General features: G+C 39.4%; 1 long non-coding RNA gene across 1 annotated transcript in view; it reads left to right on the forward strand.

Moving 5' to 3' along the window:
* Positions 1-25,696, forward strand: part of LOC127493762 (uncharacterized) — an 86,646-nt gene that overhangs the window by 550 nt on the left and 60,400 nt on the right. The window contains exons 2-4 of the long non-coding RNA XR_007924315.2: positions 18,458-18,568; positions 18,671-18,886; positions 19,704-19,798. This is a non-coding gene — a long non-coding RNA (uncharacterized lncRNA). The remainder of the gene's footprint in view (positions 1-18,457; positions 18,569-18,670; positions 18,887-19,703; positions 19,799-25,696) is intronic.

Below are 25,696 nucleotides of genomic sequence, written 5' to 3' on the forward strand. Positions count from 1 at the left end.
TTATTTTTAACTAAATTGTACATATTTATGGACTATAGAGTAACATTTCATTATATGTATACAAGCCATACTGATCAAATCAAATTAATCAACATTTCATCTTCTTTGGTGTTACTTTATGCTTGGAATCTTGGAGCTCTTTTCTTCTATTTTCTCATAAAATACATAATAGTTTATTATGAACTATAGTCACCCCATTTTGCTGTGCAATATTAGAAACTTGGGCCCTTAGTTTAATTAATTTGATACTCATTATCCAAACTCACTGTATCCCCTACTTTCCCTCCCAGGCTCTAGTAATCACTATTCTGTGTTCAAATTAAGTTTTCTTTAACTTCAACATATGAAGAAAAATGTATGGTATTTTCCTTTCTGTGTTTGACTTACTTCATTAACATTTCTTCCAATTCCATCAATTTTGCTGCAAGTGACAGGATTTCATTCTTTTTTATGGTTGAATAATGTTCTATTGTGTGCCTATACCTCCTTTTCTTTATCCTTTCACCTTATGATAGACAGCTTGGTTGATATCATATCTGCCTATTGTGAATGCTGCTACAATAAGCAAGGAAGTGCAGGTAACTCTATTGCAATAATTTCAGGTCTTTTTGGTATATACTCAGTGAAGGGGTTGCTGGTTATATAGAAGTCCTATTTCTAGATTTCAAATGAATCTTCATACTATTTTGGATAGTGGCTATGCTAATTTCTACTCCCACAGCACTGTATTCTGCATTATGCTGAGCATTATGCTAAGAGCTCAGTAGCTCTTCAAAAGTGTACTAAATTCAGTTTATGAATAAATGAGCCTTATTGCACTTATAGATTAAACCATATGATACATTTTGTACAAAATCCAGCATATTTTTGCCAACGAAATTTAAAGGATTGTTTGAAATTTGGAAAATCACATAACTGTACTGAGCCTAAAATGTAGTCCATCAGATGAAAAATGGGGTCTAAATTTACCCCAGCAATTAGAGTATGAGATGTGGATTCTATGGCCCAAAAGTCATTGAGTGAGTAATCAAATTAAAAACAATGAGATTGATTGCATTTTTTTACCTTAATTTAAAAAAGTATATTAATATTTAAAGATAATTTAAGGTGCATTGGGACTATTCAAAATGCACTACTTACACAATTGTTAAAAGAATTTGAAATTCTACTCCTTCCTTTTAGAGAAGGGATTATCAACTGCTAAAAGCTGATTTCCTTTGGAAGAAAGAATCATCTCAAACCTACAAGACCATATCTGCCTCTTAGTAGGTCAATGTATGTCCATGTTTGCTACATTCTGCTGTTTTTCCACAAATATTATTTATTGAAATGTAAATATGTTGTCCTACCATTCACTCTAATTCAAACACTTTACCATCTCCCCATTTCTCTAAATGTAATGGTCACACACAAATACCATGAGGGAAAAGGGAGGATGAAGAAAAGTGAGGAAATGGAGCAGTAAAAGCCAAGTAACCCATTTCAGGGTTTTATTGAATACGGGCACTTCAGTCCAATCATTTTCTATGCGTTTGCCATCTGAATGACATCACCACAGCGAGACTAAAAACTCAGGATTCAAATATGAATGCTGTGTGTAAAAAGTCTTTAAGGTATTCTATGTTGGATCTAACATTCTGACAGAGAAAAATTAGATGGCAGGAAGACAGATGTGAGATCCTGGGGTACAAGGTCTAATTTCCAATGTATTAAGTGGTATACCAAAAATTTTCTTTGTAATAACAAAGTCTAATCATTTCCTTTGCCTGTGTGCTATTTTTCTATTGCATCATTTATGTGGGAACATAGTGAGCCATAGGATGTATTTCCAACATATCCTGACTTCACCCAGGTGATGAAGTTAAATGTAGTAAGAAAAATAAATAGCAAGAGTTTTAAAAAACATTCTTTTTAATGATTTCTTGATTTCTACAGCTGAATGGTGCTGTAAAAATTGTCCAGAATGAAAATGTACTATATATTTTTCTAAAAATAAACTGGAAGGAAAGATTTTAAATGTTTTCACCACAGAGAATGATTACTATTTCAGAAAATGTATATGTTTACCCTAACTGGACATCACACAATGTATAAATATACCTAAATGTCACAGAGTACCATGTAGATATGCACATTTTAATTTCAGTTAAAAATAAAAAATATTATTCATATAATTACTGTTCCAATCCTACCCCAACTATGTCTTAAGAATATAATTTCCTTTAGATACATATTTGTTTTAAACATTTCTAAATTTAGGTAGGTAATAGTTTTTATTTTTAAGAGGAATTTGGATTTGAAGAAAAATTGAGCAGAATATGCCAAGGGTTGCCATATGTTCTCTCTTGTTCTTGTTGTTCCCACTATGTGTATTATTATTAATAGTTATGTGGTAACTTGTTTCAATTGATAAACCAGTGTTGGTACACTACTACTAAATAAAGTCCATAGCATACATTAGGGTACACTCGTGATGTTGCAAAGTTCTGTATCTTTATTTTAACTTCTATTTAATAAATATAAATTTCCAAAGTACAACTTTTGGATTATAGTGGCTTTTTCTTCCCATAACCTTCCTCCCAACTGCAACCATCCCATCTCCCACTCTCTCTCCCATCCCATTCATGTAAAGATTCATTTTCAATTATCTTCATATACAGAAGATCAATTTAGTATATACTAAGTAAAGAATTCAACAGTTTGCACCCACACAGAACACAAAGTGTAAAATACTGTTTCAGTACTAGTTATACTGTTAATTCACATAGTACAACACAATAAGGACAGAGATCTAACATGGAGAGTAAGTGCACAGTGACTCCTGTTGTTGACTTAACGATTGACACTCTTATTTATGGCGTCAGTAATCACCCGAGGCTCTTGTCATGAGTTGCCAAGGCTATGGAGGCCTTTTGAGTTTGCCAACTCTGATCTTATTTAGACAAGGCCATAGTCAAAGTGGAAGTCCATTCCTCCCTTCAGAGAAAGGTACCTCCTTCTTTGATGGCCCATTCTTTCCATTGGGATCTCACTCACAGTGATCGTTCATTTAGGTTATTTAGTTGTTGTTGTTGTTGTTGTTGTTGTTGTTTGCCATAGTGTCTTAGCTTTCCATGCCTAAAATACTCTCATGGGCTTTTTATCCAGATTTGAATGCCTTAACAGCTGATTCTGAGGCCAGAGTGCTGTTTAGGACATCTGCCATTCTATGAGTCTGTTGTGTATCCCTCTTCCCATGTTGGATTGTTCTCTCCCTTTTTTTATTCTATTGGTTAGTATTAGCAGACACTAGTCTTGTTTATGTGATCCCTTTGACTCTTAGACCTATCAGTATGATCAATTATGAACAGAAATTGATCACTTGGACTAGTGAGATGGCATTGGTACATGCCACTTTGATGGGATTGAATTGTAATCCCCTGGTATGTTTCTAACTCTACCATTAGGGATAAGTCTGATTGAGCATGTGCTGAACTGTACATCTCCTCCCTCTCTTATTCCCACTATTATATTTAACGGGGATCACTTTTCAATTAAATTTAAACACCTAGGAATTATTGTGTATTAATTAAAGAGTTCAACCAATGGTATTAAGTTGAACAAAAAAATACTAAAAGGAATAAAGTATTAAGTTGTTCCTCGATAGTCAGGACAAAGGCTGATCAAGTCATTGTTTCTCATGGTGTCCATTTCACTTCATCAAGTTTCCTTTTAGATGCTCAGTTAGTTGTCACTGATCAGGGAGAACATATGATATTTATCCCTTTGGGACTCACTTATTTCACTCAGCATGATGTTTTCCAGATTCCTCCATTTGTTGCAAATGACCAGATTTCATTTTTGACTGCTGTATAGTATTCTGTAGAGTACATATCCCAGAATTTCTTTATCCAGTCTTCTGTTGATAGGCATTTAGGTTGAATCTGTGAAAACGCTGGGCCAAATGTGATTTTAAATGTTTTCTCCAGTATGATTTCCTCATTTCTTGGGTCCAAAAGCAAATTCATTCAACTTTCAATGTATATTTACTGAGCATTGCTTTAGGACCTAAGTATATAGAAGGTCACAAAAAGAGGACCAAAAACTCTACATTATCCACACAGAGCTCACATTCTTGTTGGACTGAAGCTTTCCTTATCACCTCCTTGTGTCTGTGAGTGAAAGCCAACAGAAAGGACAGCTTTACCTAATTTGACAGTTGGAATGAAAGACAGAAGAAAAGAGATTATAAAAGTAGTCATGCCACTAGCAGTCATAGACAGATCAATGTATTGCCTCTTGAGCAAAAAGCCAGGTTTGCACACACACACACACACAGTGTATATAAGGTAGAAATTGTGTGTGTATATCATTCAATGAATGCCTGCTTTGTTGTTGGCACCCTACTAATGACATTTTACATGTTACTTAATCTTCAGAGATAGAAACTATCCTCCTTTTATGGAGGAAGAATCTGAGACTCAGAGAGATTAAAACAATACATCAAGGCTTATATTGCTTCAAATATTATGTATGCTCTTTTCTTCCTGTTACTCTAACTAATCAATTATTAATTCATCCACCATTTAGTAAACTTTATTGAATGTCATTCCTGGCTTGTAATGTGTCAGTTACTACAGATAAAGGTGGTAGATAAAATAGTCTCTTCCCTTAGGAGCTGTCCTGGTGGCAGCAGTGAAATACAAACAAAAATTATAATGTGCCAGATTGGTTCCAGGATAGCTGAACAGAGAGGCCCTGCACTGGCCTCCACCACAGAAGAGAACCAGAACATAAAGGAAGGACTGCATTTCTAGGAGACTGAGAGAAAATTTCAGTAAAGGTGTGATAGGAACCCTGAACAGCACAGAGACTCCACGAGTCAGCAGAGGAAGGGAGGGAAGGAGGGAGGGAGAGAGAGAAAGAGAGAGAGAGAAGCATAAAGTACATCACACTTTCTACCCTGGCTGGGAGGTCAGGGGGAGGCCATTTAGCTGGGAAAAGATAAGAGAAAAGCTTTATGATCCCTACCCTCCATCATTGTCACATACTGACAGTCCTCACACAGAATTTCACAGTCCTCACTGCCCTGATAGGTTGACTGGGGTCCAAGCAACTGCTTTGCTCCAAAAAAGAAACCCACATTGGCTACCTCAACCCCTACAGCTCCAGACTGACAGCTGTGGTACAGTTGCTTTTAAACTCCATTTTGTCTTAGAGGACTGCAAGAAACCCCACTGCTACCAGAAGCTCCCAGGAGCTGGAGCCAGGGTTCTTCACAGGGCAGAGAAAAGAACATTTTGCATCCTGAAGCTGCAGGATTCCTGTGCACAAGCCGTGGAGCAATGCTTACTTATCCACCGTGATCTAGGGAAGATTCTACTGCTTCTTGGGGCTTGGTACCAGCAGCAACCTATACACAAGCCATGAAGACCAGACCCGAGGAAGCCCCCACAACCCACCCTGCATCTCCTAAAACAGGGTGCTGGGTTGCCAGGGCATAAACCCCAGCATCACCACTGCATGCTCTATGGGAATTGGGGGATATCCTTTCTCTGTACTGAAGCTCTGGTACTGTGGCTGTTGGTGCTACAATCTATGGAGTAACTTACACTCAAATGTGGGACAAGGAGGATTCTGTAGATGTTCCTCTGCTTCGAGTTGGCAGCTACAGAACCAAAATCCCCAGTAAAACCTGCTCTCACTCTGTGGGACCTGGGGAAGGATTCTACTGCATTCTGAAGCTCTGGAACCATGGTTCTTTATTTAATAAGTTTCAGGGACACCTGTGCTCTCCTGTAGGCCCAGAGGAAGGCCCTATCTATATTTCTCTCTCTCCAGGCTTGCACCTGAACCTGCTAATGAACAATCCCAGTATAACCTGAAATCACTATATAATACCTTAGTAAGGTACCTTCTGAGTACAGGAGCTCTGGTACTGTGACTGTTGTTTTATTCTACAGTAACCTGAGTTCCCTCTGAAATATCTGGCTAAGGATCCCAGTGCATTCTGCAGATCTGGGTACTGACTATTTATTACATGAGTCCTGGGACCTGGGAAAGGCCCTCACTGAAACCCATTGATCTAGGTTTGCACCTGCTATTGCACAACCCCCTGCACAACCTGTGGTCAACCTGTAGGGTGTAGTAAGTTATCCCTCAATGTCTTCAGCTCAGGGACTGAGACTGTGGGGGCTATATTCCACATAGTCACTGCAGATCGATCCATGGGAACTGGGAGAACTCTATCTGAATTCCAGTGCGTCAGACGCATGGCTGTCAGTGTGTAACTCCATGCATACACTGAATGTCAAATCTGAGACCTAGTTAAGATATCAACTGCATTATGCAGTCCTAGGACTGTGATTCTTAACTCTCTGAATCCTGGAAACAACTATCCTTGACCTGTGGACCTGTGGAATGCTCTTTCTCCACTTCGATGCTCCAGTTCCAAGGCTGCCAGTGTACAATCCCCAGCATAGCCTATGATTTTCCCATGGTAACTCAGCAAGTTATCCTTCTTGTCCTGCAGCTCCAGGCTGTGACTATTGGCACTACATTCCTCAGAGTCACCAGGACCCATATCACAGAACCTTGGGAAGATCCTAAGTGGATTCAACTATTCCAGGCTCACAAGTACCCATGTACATCCCCAGCATAATCTGTTTCACCCTGTGGGACATGGACAAGAAAATCCTTATGTCATTCAGGGCTAGAACTGGGAATGTTGATGCTATAAGCCCTGCAATCAACAAGACCTGCCGGGAAGAATCTAGGGAGGTTCCCATCAATATTACACAGTTCCAGGGCCACAGCTATTGGTGCTAGAAGCCCCAGTGTTACTCAGGCTTGTCTGATGGGGTGCCAGGAATATAGCTATTGCCATCACAAACTCCATGATTGACAATCAACTCTTTGGGGCTTGAAAGTTCACACCTTTGGAAGTCCATGTCCACTTCAAAGTCAGACTACTACCTCCATGAGCTGCTACAGACTATAAACTAGACAACTATGGCTTCCATAGATAATGCTTACACTGATTACAGCTAAAGAAATCACTAAATGTTTACACTTCTGAGCTCACATGAAATCAAAGCAAAAGCAACAACCTATCTGAAACTGCCTTTCATCTAAACAAAAAATTTTTCTCATGAAAGCTGCTCCACGAAGATGAAAGAACTGTTAAACCAGATGCAAAGGTGACAACACAGGGACACTGGGAATGTGAAAAAGCAAGGGAGCATGGCAACTTGCGAACAATTCAAGAGTTTTTCAGAAATAGAACCTTGAATTGAGGAAAATCGGTGAAGTGCCTTAAGAGGAATTCAAATAATGATCCTGAGGAAACTTAACATGGTGAGAGAGAATACAGATATACAATTCAAAGAAATGAAGAAAACAGCGCATCTGGGAAATTCTCTAGGAACAATCATGGGCCCCACTGTCAGTGGGGCAAGATAGCCTGGGGGGCAGAGGTGTAGGAAAGAACTGGCATAGGAATTACACAATACCCCAGGCACAGAGCAGCCCTAGAAAGATGATGCCCCTTCCCCTGGTCCTCACACAGGTAACGATGCCCAAAGCAGGGCACTGCCAGCAAGAGGCTCTGTGCACCGCCTTGAACAAATGCTCATCTACACATCAGCACTTTGCTTGCCGACAGCTGGGGCCTGCCTCAAAATGCCTGGGAAGTTTTGTTCTCACAAAGAGGTGAAGCTGGTCCCCTGTGACTTCTGTCCTTATCATCAACTCAACAGTGATAATCAGATGATCAGTTCGCTTCAGCACACTTTGCACAGCCAGGAGGAGGCTGACTTTGGGCCAGCCCGTGGATTCGGCTGCAGAATCCCGACATCCCTTCCCCGTGGGGGGACCTTGTCTAATGGGTAAGTGACCACGGTACTGGAGCCCAGTCCACCTGCTGTCCCCAGCACATGCTGCCATGAGGCCTCTTACACTCAGCTGGCCAGAGTGTGGCCTTTAGCAAGTTGGTCCACACAGGAGCTCACTGCTGTTCTGAACAAGAGCCAGGAAGTTTAAGTGATTTCCTTTGTTTTAAATCTGTACTTACACATCCTCATGGGTTCCACCCTCCGCCCCCACCAACTATTACTCATCCACCCAGCATGTGAAGGGGAAACGTGTGTGTCACCCAGGCAGGGTGGCAGTGGCTCCTCCAGGGCACACACCTTGGTCCCTGGCCAGCCTCTATGGGCCTGGTGTCCAGCAGAGCGCCTCTGGTAGCAAAGGTGTGTGGGGCAGGGGGAACCCCCAGGGGCCTGGGGGCCGCCCCGGGGTGCCTAGATGCGCTGTTCAGTGATCTGGAAGACCATGCCCACCCAGCTCTGGGGTCCCCAGCAGCTCCTTTGGTCCTGTCTGTGCAGGTGCCAGGAGGTGGGCCTAGCTATGCACACGTGTGCACAGGTGCATGGGAGCTGCAGCCCCTGCAGGTCCCTGGCCTTAAGCACTGCTCAGCATTCATGGAAGGTCTCCTCACCTGCTTTTCCCAGACTGGCCCATTAGTGTCATGTAAGACGTTTTTAAGTTATATTTATTTATTTATTTATTTATTTTTTTAAAGTTGCACAAAACACTAAGACTGAAAGGCTGAACTCTTTCTCCTTGAAAAGCTTTGTCTTCTCTCTGAACTTCCTTCCCCACTCGGTGCATAGAGCCCAGAAGTCGCCCTGGCTCCCGCAATGGACTCTTCTGTCTGTAGCTGTGATTTAGGTTTGAGTTTCTGTGCGTCTGGTCCAGCCCAGCGTGTGCGTGTGTGCGTGAGAGACCTGGTCCATTGCTGCACTGCGTTCAGCCCATCTGTGCCTTCTCTCTGGAGGAGGGAACCCCCTCTGCCATGGGGCTCTCCTTCTCTGAGGCCCCGGCCCTGGCCGGGGCTTTAGAGAAACTGAACTGTTACAAGCCCTGCCCGGTGCCTGTCAAACCCCCGCAGAAGTCCGTAACTTCTTGAATAAAGGCCCCGGAGACCAAAAAAAGAAGAAAAAAAGAAAAAAAATAAATGAAGAAAACATGCATAATATTGATATATTGATGAGAAATTCAGCGAAGAGAGATCATTCAAAAGAACTAATAAATTTTGGAGCTAAAAGTTTCAACCAATGAAATAAATAATACAATTGAGAGTTTCAAAAACAGAATAGAACAAGCAGAAGTGAAGAATTTCTGCTACTGAGGACAGAGTTTTTGAAATAACAAAGCCAGAGAAAAATAATTTTTAAAATGAATGAAGAAATGAGACACCATTTAGTGATCAAATATTTTTAGCAAATTTAAAAATAATGAAATCATACCATGTATCTTCTCAGACCACAAAGGCAAAAACTATAAATAACACAAGAGGAACAATATAAAACTTACAAACATGTGGAAATTGAGCAGTATGTTCCTGAATGGCTGACGGATTACTGAAGAAACCATAATACGTAGTGAAATAAGCCAGTCCCCAAAAGACAAATACCAAATGTTCTTCATGATCTGTTCTGACTATTAAAGTACTTAAAAGGTATAGGAGTGAAATAGACACTTTGAGCCCTTTTCTCAACTGTTGAGAAACAGTTTTTTTTTCTACATACTATTTGTTGAACTCTTTACTTAGTATAGGGTTAATCTTATCTCAGAACCAGGTGGCTTTACAACTCAATTTTTAAAAGATTTAATTATTTATTTGAAGGGAGAGAAGGAGAGGGAGAGACAGAGAGATGGAGAGGGAGAGACAGAGAGATGGAGAGGGAGAGAGAGATCTTCCATTCATTGGTTCACTCCCCAAATGGCTGCAAAGGTCAGAGCTGGGCTGATCCAAAGCCAGAAACCTGGAGCTTCTTTTGGATCTCCAGGGACTTGGTTCATTTTCTGCTGCATTCCCAGGCACATTACCAGGGAACTAGATTGGAACTAGAGCATCCAGGCCTCAAATTGGTGCCCATTTGGGATGCTGGCATTATATGCAGAGGCTTTACCCACTACACTACAATGCTATCCCCTGTAACTCAAAAAATATGAAACATTTAAAGAGGTGCTGCCTCCAATACTGCTCAAACTTTAAAATAATGAAAAGGCTGAAACTTCACCAAATTCTGTTTCTGAGGCCAGTATTACTCTGATACCCCCCCAAAATAAATAAAATACAATAAATAAATAAATAAATAAATAAAAGCACAGCATAAAAAGGAAACTAAAATGGAAGCCAGGTTCTAGTCCCGGTTGCTTCTCTTCCAGTTCAGCTCTCTGCTATGGCCTGGTAGGGCAGTGGAGGATGGCCCAAGTGCTTGGGCCCTACACCTAAATAGGAGACTGGGAAGAGGCACCTGGCTCCTGGCTTCGGATTGGCATAGCTCCGGCTATTGAGGCCATTTGGGGAGTGGCCCAACGGGGGGAAGACCTTTCTCTCTGTTTCTCTCTCTCACTGTCTGTAACCCTACCTATCAAATAAATAAATCTTTAAAAAATAATAAAAAAAATTTTTATTAAAGGAAAAAAAAGGAAACTAAAAATCAATATCCTTGATGAACATAGATGCAAAAGTTCTCAACAAAATATTAGCAACCAAATATAGCATTACATCACAAAGATTATGTATTATGATAAAGTGGGGTTTATTCCTGTGATGCAAAGATGTTTTGACATTCAGAAATCAATCAATATATAAAGGGCAGGCATTTTGACTCAACAGGTTAAATTACAACTTGAAATGCCCATATCATATATCAAAGTGCTGATTTAAAATGTGAATGCTCTGCTTCCAGTAAAACTTCCTGCTAATGCAGCATGGGCAGGAACAGATGGTGGCTCAAGGGCTTGAACTCCTGCCACTGACATGGTAGACTTGGATGGAATGCTAGACTGGTTTCAGCTTTGTCCAGCCACACCTTTGCATGCATTTGAGGGAGTGAACCAGTAAATGGGAGACAATAGTCTTTCTTTCTCTTTGTAATTCTGCCTTTCAATTAGATAGAAACAAATATATAAATATCAAATGGGAAAATAAGTAAATACAATAAATCACATCAATAAAATAAAGAACAAAAACCATAGAATCAACTCAATACTTGTAGGTAGATCACCTCATTAGATTCAACATCTCTTCATGATAATAACTCTCAACAAATTTGGTAACAGGAACATGGGTCAAAATTATAAAGGCTATATATAATAAAAACACAATCAAATCACCCTTAATTGGGAAAGGCTGAAATCATTTTCCCTCAGTTATGGAACAAGATAAGGATGTTCATTTTCATTACTCTAATTTAATATTGTATTGGAAGTATTAGAAAGAGCAGTTATGGAAGACAAAGAAATAAAAGGCATCAAAACTGAAAAAAGAGGAAGTTAAACTATATGTGTTTGCAGATGACATAATTTTATACATGGAAAAACCTAAAATTTCCCCTAACAAGCTATTAGAACTTATAAACCAGTTCAGTAGTGTCATGGATCCAAAACCAAGATAAAAACAGTAGCATTTATACAAACAAATATTGATATCACAGGAAGGAAAGTCAAGAAAAAAATCCCATTTATTGTAACTACAAAAGTAAGTATTTAGAAATAAACTAGACCAGAATAATGAAATATTTCCGCAACTGAAAGTATAAAATACTGATGAAAGAAATCCTCAAGGACACACACACAGATGGAAAGATATTCCTTGTTCATGGGTTGAAATAATCAATATCATTAAAATATCCATGCTTCTTGCAACAATCTACTGGTATCAAAATGCCAGTGACTTTATTTTAAACCTTAGGAAAAGCAATCCAAAAATTCCTTTGGAACCACAAAAAGCCGAGAATAGCCAAAGTGATCCTGAGCACTAAATAAAGCTTGGGGGCCAAGTGATGTAATATAATGGATTAAGCTACCATTTTGGAAGGCTGTATCCCCTATCAGAGCACCAGTTTAAGTTCCAGCCACTCCATATACATGCAGCTTCTTTATAATGCCCCTGGAAGGAAGCAGATTATGGGTCAAGATCTTGGGACCCTGCCACCTGTGTGGGAGACCTGGATGAAGCTCTAGTTTCCTGGCTTCAACCTGATCCAGCTCTGGATGTTGTGGGAATTTGGAAGATAAGCTAGTTGATGAAAATTTCTCTTTATCTCATCTTTTCCTGCCTCTCCGTCACTCTGCCTTGCAAATAAATATATATAAATAAATAATAAAATAAATAAAATAAAATAATAAATAAATAAATAAAAAATATATATAAATAAATAGTAACTCTGCTTTTCAAGTAAATAAACCCTTGCAAAAAGAGAGAGAGAGAGAGAGAGAGAGAGCGAGCTTCTATTTGCTGCTTCACTTCCCATATGGCTGAAACAACTGGAGCTCTGCCAATGCAAAGCCAGGAGCCAGGAGTTTCTTCTAGTTCTCCCACACAAGCACAGGGACCCAAGCACTTGAGCCATATTCTATTGCTTTCCCAGGCCATAGCAGAGAGTTGGATTGGAAGTGCAGCAGCTTGGAATTGAACCAGAGCCCATAAAGGATACTGGCATTGCAGGCAGTAGCTTTAAGTGCTATGTCACAGCACTGGCCCCAGGCTATTTATTTTTGTGTGTTGATTTTATATCCTGCCACTTTCTCAAACTCTTCTATGAGTTACAAAAGTCTCTTAGTGGAATCTTTTGGATACCCTATATATAGAATCATGTCATCTGCAACTAGGGATTGTTTGACTTCCTCCTTTGCAATTTGTATCCCTTTAGCTCTGGTTAAAACTTACAGGACTGTATTGAACAGCAATGGTGAGAGTGGGCATCCTTGTCTGGTTCTGGATCTCAGTGGGAATGCCTCAAACTAACCCATTCAATAGGATGCTGACTGTGAGTTTTCCTTAAATTGCCTTGATTGTGTTGAGGAATCTTTCTTCTATACCCAATTTGCTTTAAGTTTTCATCATGAAAGAATGCTGTATTTTACTAAATGCTTTCTCTGCATATATTTAGCTATCTTATGGTTTTGTTCTTCAATTAATGTGATGTATCACATTGATTTGCAAATGTTCAACCATCCCTGCATGCAAGAGATAAATTGCACTTGGTCTGGGTGAATGATCTTTCTAATGTGTTGTTGGATTCAATTGGCTAGTATTTTGTTGAGGATTTTTATGTCCATGTTCATCAGGGAAATTGGTCTATGGTTCTTTGTGATATATTTTTAGGTTTAGGAAATAAGGTGATATTGGTTTCATAGAAGGAGCTTTGGAGGATTCCATCCCTTTAAATTGTTTTGAATAGCTTGAGAGGAATTGGTGTTAGTTCAGTAATGAATCCATCTAGTCTTGGGCTTTTCTTTGTAAAGAGGGTCTTTATTACTGATTGAATTTTGATCTTGGCTATTGCTCTATTTAGGTTTTTCTGTGTTCATGGTTGACTTTATTTTTTTTTTATTTTTTATTTTATTTTATTTTATTTTTTGACAGGCAGAGTGGACAGTGAGAGAGAGAGACAGAGAGAAAGGTCTTCCTTTGCCGTTGGTTCACCCTCCAATGGCCGCTGCGGCTGGCGCACTGCGGCTGGCGCACTGCGCTGATCCGATGGCAGGAGCCAGGAGCCAGGTGCTTTTCCTGGTCTCCCATGGGGTGCAGGGCCCAAGCACTTGGGCCATCCTCCACTGCACTCCCTGGCCACAGCAGAGAGCTGGCCTGGAAGCGGGGCAACCGGGACAGAATCCGGCGCCCCGACCGGGACTAGAACCTGGTGTGCCAGCGCCGCTAGGCGGAGGATTAGCCTAGTGAGCCACGGCGCCGGCCTCATGGTTGACTTTAAAGAGGTTGTGTGTGTCCAGGAATGTATCCATTTCTTCTAGCTTTCCCAATTTGTTGGCATAAAGCTCTTTTTAGTAGTTCTTGATGATTCCTTTTATTTCTGTGGTATCTGTTGTTACATATAATTTTTAATCTTTAATTTTATTGATTTGGGTCTTCTCCCTCTCTTTTTTTAGGTTAGTTGGAAAAATGATGTGTCAATTTTGTTTGTTTTTTTTTGAAAAGCCAGCTCTGCCTTTCACTAATCTTTTATATTGTTTTTTTTTTTTTTGGTTTAAATTTTGTTTATTTCTTCTCTGATTTTTAATTATTTCTTTTCTGCTACTAGTTTTGGGTTTGGTTTGCTGTTTGTTTTTTTTTTAGGTCATTGAGATGCATTGATAGTTCACTTATTTGGTGCCTTTCCAATTTTTTAATGTAGGCACCAATTGCTAAAACGTCCTTCTAAACACTGCTTTTGCTGTATCTCATCAGTTTTGATATGATGGAAAGTCATATTAATAAGCTTCCAGAAATTTTTTGATTTCTCTTTTTATTTCTTCTATGATCCACTGTTCATTCAGGAACATAATATATTGTTCAGTCCTCATGTGCTTGTATATGTCCTAGAGATTCTTGAATTGTTGATTTACAGCTTCATTCCATTGTGGTCAGAGAAGATGCATGGTATAATTTTGATTTTTTTGAATTTGCTGAGACTTAAATTATGTCCTAGCATGTGGCCTATCCTAGAGAAAGTTTCATGTACTAGTGAGAAGAATGTGCATTCTGTGGCTGTGGGATGAAAAGTTCAGTAAATATCCATTCAGTCCATGTGGTCTATAGTGCTGATTAACTCTGTTTTTTCCTTGCTGATTTTCTGTCTGGTTGATCAGTCCATTGCTGAAAGTAGGGCATGTTGGAATCTATGTCTTCCTTTAGATCCATTAACACTTCTTTTAAATAGCCTGGTTTATAATACATTTATAATAGTCAATCTTCCTGTTGAATTGATCCCTTAACTTTAGATAGTGCCCTTCTTTGTCTCTCTCTCTCTTTTTAAAGATTTATTTGTTTATTTTAAAGTTGGAATTACACAGAGAGAGGTGAGGGAGAGGGAGAGGGAGAGGGAGAGGGAGAGGGCGAGGGAGAGGGAGAAGGAGAGTGAGAGAGAGAGAGAAGTCTTCCATCCGCTGGTTCACTCCCCAATTGGCCACAACGGCCAGAGCTGCACTGAACCAAAGCCAGGAGCCAGGAGCTTCTTCTGGGTCTCCCACGCAGGTGCAGGGGCCCAAGAAGTTGGGCCATCTTGTACTGCTTTTCCAGGCCATAGCAGAGAGCTGTATTGGAAGTGGAGCAGCCAGGTCTCGAACTGGCACCCGTATGGGATGCCGGCACTTCAGGCCAGGGTGTTAACCCACTATGCCACAGCACTGGCCCTCTTTTTTGTCTCTTTTAGCAGTTGTTGTGTTAAAGTCTGTGTTGTCTGATATTAGGATCTTTACACAAGCTCTTTTTTGATTTCTGCTAGCATGGAGTATCTTTTCCCATCCTCTCACTTTCAGTCTGCATGTCTTTTTTGGTGAGATGTGTTTCTTGTTGGAAACAAATAGTTGGATTTTGTTTTGCAATGCATTCAGCCAGTCTGTATTTTTTAACTGGATAGTTGAGGCCTTTTATATTCGAGGTGACTATTGATAAGTAATGACTTGGTCCTGCCATTTTTCCATAAATATTCCTATTGTTTACTTTAGATTTCCTTTGTACTTTTACTGGAATATTTTCTACCTTCACTTTCTTTCATAGTAATAACCATGTTTCTGTGTTTCTGTTTGTAGCACATCCTTGAGCTTCTTTCACAAGGCTGGATAAGTGGTGACAAATTCCTTCAATTTCTGTTTGTTATGGAAGATGTTTATTTCACCTTCATTCATAAAAGAGAGCTTTGCAGGGTGAAGTATTCTAAATTGACAGCTTCTTTCTCTTATAATTTGGAGTATTTCTTGCCATTCTTCCTAGCCTATAGGGTTTCAGATGAGAAGTCAGCTGTGATTCTAAGTGGAGATCCTCTGAAAATAATCTGGCATTTCTCTGGTGCACAGCTTAGAATGTTTATGTTTTACTGTGGAGAAAGAGAGAGAGAGGGAGAGAGAGTGAGAGGGAGAGAGAGAGAGAGAGGTCTTCCATCCTCTGGTTCACTCCCCAAATGGCCTAAACGGCCAGAGTTAGGCTGTTGAGGTGCAGGGACTTAAGGATTTGGGCCATCTTTTACTGCTTTCAGGCCATAGCCAAGAGCTGGATTGGAAGTAGAGCAACCAGGACTCAAACCAGTGCCCATACATAATGCTGGCACTGAATATAGCAGCTTCATCTGCTATGCCACAGCAATGGCCCCTAACACTGCTTTTTAGCTGTCTAATTCCTTCTTCTTCTTTTTTTTTGGGGGGGGGGCGGTCTGGCTATAAAATTTCCAGAGATTTGTCTTCTAACTCAGATATTCATTCTTCTGCTTCACCAATTCTGTTCTTAATTCTTTTCACTGCATTTTTTTTTGTTCTATTGAATTATTCATTCTCAATATTTTGTTTTGTTTTCTCCTTAAAATCTCAACTTAATAGAAGAAGCTTTCATTTGTGTTCTGTATGGATTTATTTAGTTCATGTATTTGCTTCTAATTACTTCTAAGTAATGCTATGATCAATTTTTTGAATTCTGTTTCTGACATTTCTTCAATCTCTTCATGTTAGCTTTCTAATATTGAAGTGTTGTGTTCTTTTTGGGGCTTTGATGTTATCTTCCTTATTCTTATTCCTTGAATTGCTGTGTTTATTTTTAGGTGTTTGTGGAGATACTTTTTTTTTTCTTTTCCCTGTGATGGCTGCTATCTTTGGGCTATGCCTCTTTGGCTTAGTGGAGTACCCATTCTTTCAGCAAATACTCAAAGGCATGTGCTGGGTGTGGTTAGGGAGCTCCATTCAGTGCTCCAGGATGAGGGGTGTCCAAAGTGCACCCAAGTTGAGCATGGTAAATCTCTCTCTCTCTCTCTCTTTTTTTCAATCAGAGGGAAGGTTTGTTCAGCTCTATTGGAGTAATCTCATGCTCACCTCCTCTCCTGCAAAGAGACCAATGCCTGGACACTAACTCCAGTGGGTACAGTATTCATCCACGCTGCCACAAGAACCACACAGAGGATCCATGCAGTCCTCAGTGTGAGCACAGATCACTTGGCAATGGACCTTACCAGGGAATCAGGGAGCCCCAAGTGTGTAGAGCTACCCACAGTGACTGCCCAAAGACTCAGCCACACCCTGCACCCTCCAGTGCAGCCACAGTATTTTCACAGTCCTAGCAAACAAGGCTCCCACACTCATGAGCACCCAACCCCCCTGTCAATTCTCCCAGCCACACTCAGGCATTGCCTCTCAGCTGGTTGCTGGGTGCTCAGACAAGCTGATGCAACTGTTATATATGTACAAAATGACACCCACCCCCTCTCCACTAGTTACATGATGCCAGTGCTGGGTGGTAGAGGAGAGAGAAACATGCCCCCTTTTTCCCTCTAGGTTGGCAGGTGCACTGTACCTCACAGGGCTCCAAGCTGTATTCATACCATGCTCTTCTGAGTGCTTTATTAGTATTGTTTTGGGCTGCTGTAGTCTTGTCTCACCTCACTCTCCAAAGCTTGTGCTGAGGCTCTTGGCTTTTGGGATCCTGAATTGTGCACATACACACCTTCCACATATGTCCACAGTGTCCTTCTAATTCGAGTGGTGTTTCCTTTGACTTTCTCTCCTTAACTCTTCTCTGAGATTGTACTCTCTCCATTTTTTTAAAACTATCTTCCCCTAGACTAGAGTAGTAAGCTCCTTCCCAATTCTGCCATCTTGTAAATTTCTCCCACTCCTTTATTTTTTGAAGATTTTTAATTTATTTGAAAGGCGGAATTAAACACAGAGAGAGAGGGAGGGAGGGAGGGAGAGAGAGAGAGAGAGAGATCTGTTGGTTTGTTCCCCAGATTCTTGCAACATTTAGGGCTAGACTAGGCTGAAGTAAATCCAGGAATCCCATATAGATTGTAGGGACTCAAGTAACAGAGCCAACTCCTGCTGCCTCCCGAGAGGCACATCAATAAGAAGATGGTTTGGAAGCAAAGTAGACAGGTCTTGAACCAGGCACTTCAATATGGGATGCAGTGTCAAAGTGGTGGTGGCTTAACCAGCTGTGCCACAGCATCAGCACCTAAAACATTTCAATGTGCATTTTCAGATATAAAACTTAGTTTTGTTCATTTAATTTCTGTTTAAGGACATTCTATAATGTAATAATGCCACTTAAGAAATTGAAACCCTATAGGTGTCCCTTACATCTTTTAGAATACAATAGAAACACCTTAAGTTAGGCCCTCTTGGTGCTTCATGAACAGGTTCCTGCATAATTTTCACACATTCAGATACAAAGCTACTTGAAAGCCAGCTTCAGATACCATCCGCCACAAATAGAACATTTTTCCAAGTCCATGATTATACTTGCTCATTTCTCTCCCAGATTTACTTATACCAGAATCCTTGTCATGGCTCTATAATGGGTACAGTCTCTATTTCTAGTCCTTTTATTATTTTTTACAGTCTATTTTAGAATCTGTTCTTTGGATTATGACCCTCCCTCCTCTACTTGACCTTGAGTGTGTGACTTATGGTTTTCTCTTGTTTTCAGCATTTCCAACAATCCTATCCACAGTGAAACCCTGGTGACTACTTCATTCCCACCCTTGCCTTCCTGAAAAGATAGTGGAATCAGGTGCTTGTTAATCATGAGATGTAAAAAGTGAGTACTGGGGCCACATTGTGGCATGTGGGTAAACCTGCCACCTGCAATGCTGGCATTCCATGTTAAGTGCCAGTTTGTTTATGGCTGTTTCTCTTTTAGTCCAGCTCCCTGATAATGGGAAGAGCAGCAGAAGATGACACAAGTGTTTGGGCCACTGTCCCTCAGGTAGGAGACCTGGATGAAGCCCCTAGCTTTCCCCTGGCCCAGCCTCCATGGTTGCAGCCATCTGAGGAGTGAACACATGGATGGAAGATCTCTGTTTCTCCTTCTTTCTCTGTAACTCCGACACTCAACATGAATAAAAAACTTTAAAAGGTGAGTTATCCGGAAGCTCTTAAGGATGGGTACAATTGACCCACGCAATATGTAGGCTGGACTTTATAAAGCAATGGATAATTGGGTGCTTTACCCAGGTTGTCTTTTCTAGAGAGAGCTGGAGATACGTAGAACAAGACTTCATAATAGTCTCTTGTACTACTAACCTCCCTGCTGACCAACTCTCTGCTGTTTGTATTTTTTATCACAAAGTTAATTGAGGCTACAATTTAGAAATGATAATATAGGTCATCTCCTGAGACCATACATGGATTCTTTTAACTAAAATACAAAATATGGATTTCAGGAAAGTCTTCAGTCATCCATTGATGGATTACTTTTACATATAACTTTTAGTTGTTATTTCAAGGATGCAGTTCTACAATAAGCTTTAAAGATTCTCATTATTTTAGATTCCTGCTACCAGACATGCCAAAATATTTCTTAGAATCAATATTTTGCATGTACAGTATATTATGGTTGTTTAGTATTGCAGCTAGAACATGGTGAGAATAAGTATACTATTATTTAGTATGAAAATAGTAAGAACAAAAGAGAAGTTTGGTTTAAGAAATGCTGTCATTTACTGCACTGGCTGCTGCTGTTGCTTTAGATCATTCTGTGTATTTAAGTGAAACTGCCAATATTTGTTCTCAGCTTGCTTCCTCCTATCGCTCCTGCCTTTGTTCCATCCTGTAATTGTTCAAAAGGGGCTTGATAGATAAGTGTTGCTTAATGGTGCTGGTATGTATTTTGGGACTCTAGGATATTGTTTCTTACCTTCTCATCATATTTCATTGTGGACTTTGATTTTTAGAAAATAAGTGACCCCATTGAACTACCTGCCCAAAGCAGCTCTTATGATTCCAGACTTGGCAACAAGTGACAGAATCACTGTGTGAGAATCCACAGGTGAGCTCACAGAATTGGCTAGCAGGTGGCTCAGGAGCTAGTGTGGGATAACAATGGAAATGAAGACAGTCTTCATGCATGGTGGTCAACAGGAGAAAGGAGAGCTTGCTTTTGTAAAGGGGGAAGCACTAAATAGGACATGCCTTTTCTAGCAATACTGACTTTCTGGCGCTTATGAAATCATGCTGAATAAAAACACCAAAATAAAGTCCATAAAACTACCCAAAACACGAAGGAGCCAAACTGATTTTCCAGTCACAAACAGGTCAACGTGAGCCAGTTGGCTTAGACCACAAGCAGTTCCCTGTAGCTCTAATTAACTGCTTCTCCTTTCCAACTCTTAAATAAGATCTAATAGTTTCTCTAAAAAAACAGGACAATGAAGAAAAAGAATTAAACACTGTTCACTAGGTAATTGTTTATGAATTTTGTCTCCAAACTTCAATCTAAGGAGGAGATTAGAATGTTTACTTAATTTTCCCCCAATTCCACTTTACACAGTTTAATGGTAGTATTTTTGGAGAGTGAGAATAGGGGAAGGAAGTTTATATTTTTAGTTACTTTTTTCCTACCTATATTCTCCTAACCATATTATGAGAAATCAATAAAAGTTTATTTAATCTTAGAACCTTGTTTAGGCTTAGGTGTTATCTGATATTGCCAGCAAGGCTAAATGAAGGCCAAAAGCTTACTAACCTCATTACAAAACACAGCAACTCACCACTAGGCTCTCTTTTCCTGGCTAAGACTAAATCATTTTCACCCAACATCTAGCACATTGCCTTTGGCACATAGGTGGGGAGACTGTGAAATCTGAGCATAATTGACTCTCAGTCTGTGAGTCTCATTTTCTTGGCTCTGTCCCTTAGGCACCCCACTCTCATCTACTGCCCCACCATCATTTGCTACTAAACTTCCCACCATCTCTCCACTTATTAGAGTTTCTGTAAATTCACACTTTCCATGTTAACAGCCAGGATATACAAATACTTTCCAATTGACACCAAGCTTAGAAAGACTTTTTTTTCTAAAAGAAGTGGATGAAAGGAGTAAAAGTTGCAAAGATGGAAGCTTAAGACTTTTAAGACTTAAATGGAGCAAATACAGATTTCCTTCCCAACTGTATAACCACCACTACCCTGATAATGTTTGACTTTTTTGATACCCTGTTTGCACACAGTTGGGGCTGACACAGTACCTGAAATCACCAAGAACTTACTTTTATGTTTAGACAATGTCCGCACATGGTGTAAGTTATTTATACATGTGGAGTAGTAACAGGAATTTCTTGGAGAGTTCCATAATGAAAGGCAAGAACAGCTTTTTTTATACACCATTGGCTTTCCATGTCCAGTTGTAGGTAAATAAAAGTGAAATGGGACATTGTCATCTAAAATAGCTATGGAATCTGAGACCTAGGATTATATTTGAAGCTGGCTCAAATATGTTTTTAGCTCTTATGTTTTGGATCAAGTTCCTACTCAGAAAACTAAAAAATGAACCATACCAATGAACATTGAGTAGTAGTGTAGAAAGAGACCAATTTGGAGGAATACAAAAGTCTACAAATTCCAAGAAATATGTGGTAAGGAGAATCTATAATATCTCATAGGGCCTATAAATTCCTCACTTGATGGGTGTTTCATAGAAAGTATGATCTTTCCTCTCAAATATATTCTCCACAGGATACCATCTTACATTTTGGGATTGATTATATTATGAATTTATTCTTGTTCTTGTACTTCAACTCTTTTGACAAAATTCTTCTACTATGAGGATTACAACTAGAATGATTGAAATATGTACATATGTATTTATTTTATTTGAAAGGGATATAGTCCATCTCTTAGCTCACTCTGCAAATGCCTGCAACAGCTAAGGAGCCCAGAACTCAATTTGGCTCTCCCACAAGGGTGGCAGGGACCCAAGTACTTAAGTCATCATCCACTGACTTCCAGGATGTGCATAAGCAGGAAGATGGAATTGGGAGCAGAGCCAGGGCTTGAAAACATGTACTTCGAGAAGGCATGTGGGCGTCCCAAGCAGCATCACAACTGCTGTGACAAATGCGCACTCCCCTTCTACAGCAAGATGATGCTGACTCCTCTATAGGTCTGTCTTACAGCAGTGAAAGGTGAATCCAGTGCCTACTCCCAGCAGTGTATACTCTGTCATTGAGGTACAACTAGAGTCCTTGGACACTCTCAAATTCTTTGGGGAAATCTCCCTTTTTCCTCTAGATATTAGCAATTTCCATTCTCTGTCATCTTTTTGCATGCTTTCTACCTCCAAAATAGATTTCATATCCTCTTTAGATCCTATCGACAAATGACAATTTTTCATCCTTTAAGGGACTTTGCCTTGGTCCCCAAGCCATTTGAGTAAATGTCTCATATCTTTTTTTCTCTTTTATTATTTAACACCTGGAGATGTTATTCATCCAACCTGGTAAATTTTTGGTTTTGGAGGAATAAATTTAGCCAAGCCTATACTAAAGATTTCCAAATCTATTTTTCCAAGGTAAACCTTTTCCTGAATTATAGATTCATATGCCTAGTGTAGCAGATGCCTTCAATGTCTCATTAATATGCTCTTGGCATTCATTGTCTATTAGGGTATTTCAAAAGATTTATGGAAAATTGAATTAAAAATACATTTATTTTGGTACAAAAATATTGAAATGCATGCCTGTAAGGAATTTTTTAAAAGTTCATGAAAAATTCAAATTATGAAATAACTAGGAGTGGATTTCAACATTTTTGCACAAAAATAAACTTTTAATTCAATTTTATCACAATCTTTTGGGAGTATACGTGTATATGCCAAAGAGATCTTACAGAACGAATGGCTTATCTTCTCTGTGGGCTTTTTTTTTTTCTGGTTATAGGAGAATGTCTGTACTATTCACAAGGCAAGCAAGAGAGCTGAGAGAATTAATGGTTCCAAAATCCATTTTTCAAACAATAATGTTAGAGATTTTGTAGATACAACCGCAGTGTCTAGTCTAAATACTGTCATTGTGTTCTAGAGTTACAAGTGATGCTGATCTTTGATTCTCCTGCTTAAAGTGGTAATAGGTGTGACAAATTGCATTTTGTAGGATTCCTTCCTGTCTAATCTAACCATCCTCTAACCTATTGCTGTTTGCCAGAATAAACTGCAAAACAAACTGCTCATATTTGAATTCTTAGAGTTTATTTAGGAGATAATGTAATACACATTATCTAGCAAAATACATGACTTTCCTACCCTGGGTATTCACTCATGGCTACATCAAGAATAATTAATTCCAAGAAACTTTTTGTTAAAAAATTATTTATTTGGGCTGGCACCATGGCTCACTAGGCTAATCCTCCACCTGCGGTGCCTGCACCCTGGGTTCTAGTCCTGGTTGGGGTGCTGGTTCTGTCCTGGTTGCTCCTCTTCCAGTCCAGCTCTCTGCTGTGGCCCGGGAAGGCAGTGGAGGATGGCCCAAGTGCTTGGGCCCTGCACCCACATGGGAGACCAGCAGGAAGCACCTGGCTCCTGGCTTCCGATCGGCGCAATGTGCCGGCCGTAGCTGCCATTTGGGGGATGAACCAATGGAAAGAAGACCTTTCTCCTTTTCTCTCTGTCTCTCTCTCTCACTGTCTAACTCTGCCTGTCAAAAAAAAATATTTATTTGAAATGCAGAGTCAGAGAGAGAGAGAGAGAGAGAGAATGAATCTTCCATTTGCTTGTTTACTCTCCAAATGTCCGTGGCTTGGACAGGGCCAGGTGAAAGCCAAGAGCCTGGAACTTTATCTGGGTTTCCTGTGTGGGTGACACAGAACCACAACTTGGGCCATCCTTCATTGCCTTTCTAGGCACCCCAGTAGCGAGCTCGATCTGAAGTGGAGTAGCCAGGACTTGAACTAGCACTCACATGGAATGCTGGCATTGCAGGCAGCTGCTCAACCTGTTGCGCCACAACATGGGTTCCTCCAAGCAAATTTCTTATCATTTACTTTCAATCTGCTTTTCCTTCTGCATGCTACAATCTCTACCTTCCAAGACTAAATTCTCATACTTCAAAGAGAGTTTGTTACAAATTCTATCAATTCTATCTTGGGGACATTTCTCAGTTCAGTACTTTCCTCTTTCTTGTCATCTCTTACCTGTGTTATCAAATGATCAGTTCTCCCTGTCTTAAGTTTCAGTTTTGGAAATGAAGAAGAGGGAAATTTAGAATGACTTCTAGGTACTTGTGGTTCTGAGAAATGTCATTAAAAATTGGAAGAAGTCTTAGAAAGCAAAATGTTTGAAATTGTTGTCATATATGTTGAGTCTGAAGAGTCAGTAAGCCACTAGCATGGAACTAGCAGGTAGTTGCATGGACAATGGAAAGTGGGCTTGGAAGTGGACATGACAGTGGCGTTGTTACGTAAATATATGTGCTTATTTGCAGCCATGGAAACAGGAGATCCTCTAGGGAGAGCACACACAAGGAGAAAACAAGTAAAGGCACAATCTAAAGAATACTGACTTTCAAGGATAGACAAAAGAATAAGATCTTGCAAAGGGAAACTGCAAGAATAACATGAAAGCCGCGAGGAAAACTACAATAAAGGGAGAAAATCAATATGCTTAGAAAGTGTAGCAGGAGCTAGAAAATTTTATTCAATGTGAACTTTTCAGTGAGATCTTAACTCATCATTTTGTTGTAAATAGAACTACCTTTCCCATTTCCCAGAAGTTCGTATGCCTCTTCTGTGTTCATTTATTTCAAAGTGCTGTTTAGTATCAAATTTATATATGTGTCATTTCATTTCATTTTTGTTTTGGTATCCCCATTGTCTAATATATGGTGGGCACTTAACAAAAGTTTTAGGAACAAATTAAAATAAGGGAGTTGGCACTCCAGTTGAATTCAGAAGAGTAATGGTGCTTTTGTAATTAAAAGGGCATTAATGGCATTTTCCAGGACATTTGTGCCTGAAGCATGGATACAGTGAGTTAAAAAGCAAAGTTTGAGAAGCAGTGAGATTCATTCTAAAACAGTGCTTCTCCACCTGTGGTGAAGAATCAATTTTTTTGTGATCTGTTTTTTTTGTAAAATATTCTAAAACTAAATTTCTAAGAAAATTAAAATCAAAGATAATAAATAAAATGCAAACTCCAACTTTTCCCCTGAATTACTGAAGCTCTTTTCATATTTTCAGTATTTTTTGCTCCTAGGATTCATTTTCCTCACACATGACCATCATTTGTTAAAATCATTTTTTTAATTGGATTGCTTAAGCTATTTTAACAAAAAATAAAATGAACATGTAAGTGTGGGGCTACTTATGGGGTTTTTATTCTTTCCCACTGATTTATTAGTCAATCTCTATGTTTATGTCATATTGTCTTGTTTACTCTATTGTTATGGTTATTCATTAAATTAGATAGTACAGAACCTCAACCTTGCTTTTCTTTTGTAAGAGTGCTTTGCATAGGTTGTTTATTTTCTCATATGAATTTAAAAAGCAGTTATTAAATTCTAATAAAAGAGTTCTGGGACTTCTATTTGGATTCCCTTGAATCCACATTAGTTAGGAGGCAATTGACAATTTAGTCTATGATTTATTTCTCCATCTATCCTAACTTTATTTTCTCTCACCAATGTGTTTTAACTTTCTATGTGATGTCTTGTATATATTTTATTAATATTAAATCTATTTCTTGCCATTTTGTTATTTGATGCATTTAAAGAATTTTTATTAAATTATAATTTTAATTGTTTATTGATATTACATAACATGCAACTGGCTTTTATAAATAAATCTAGTATCTTATGACTGCCAAATTTATGTATTCACTTTGATATTTCTATACCAACAAGCATGCCATCTATTAAATTTCAGGATGGAGGAGGGCTTTTGCTCAAGTGGTTAAGAT

This window comes from Oryctolagus cuniculus, chromosome 7 (assembly GCF_964237555.1).
Source record: "Oryctolagus cuniculus chromosome 7, mOryCun1.1, whole genome shotgun sequence".
Lineage (NCBI taxonomy): Eukaryota > Metazoa > Chordata > Mammalia > Lagomorpha > Leporidae > Oryctolagus > Oryctolagus cuniculus.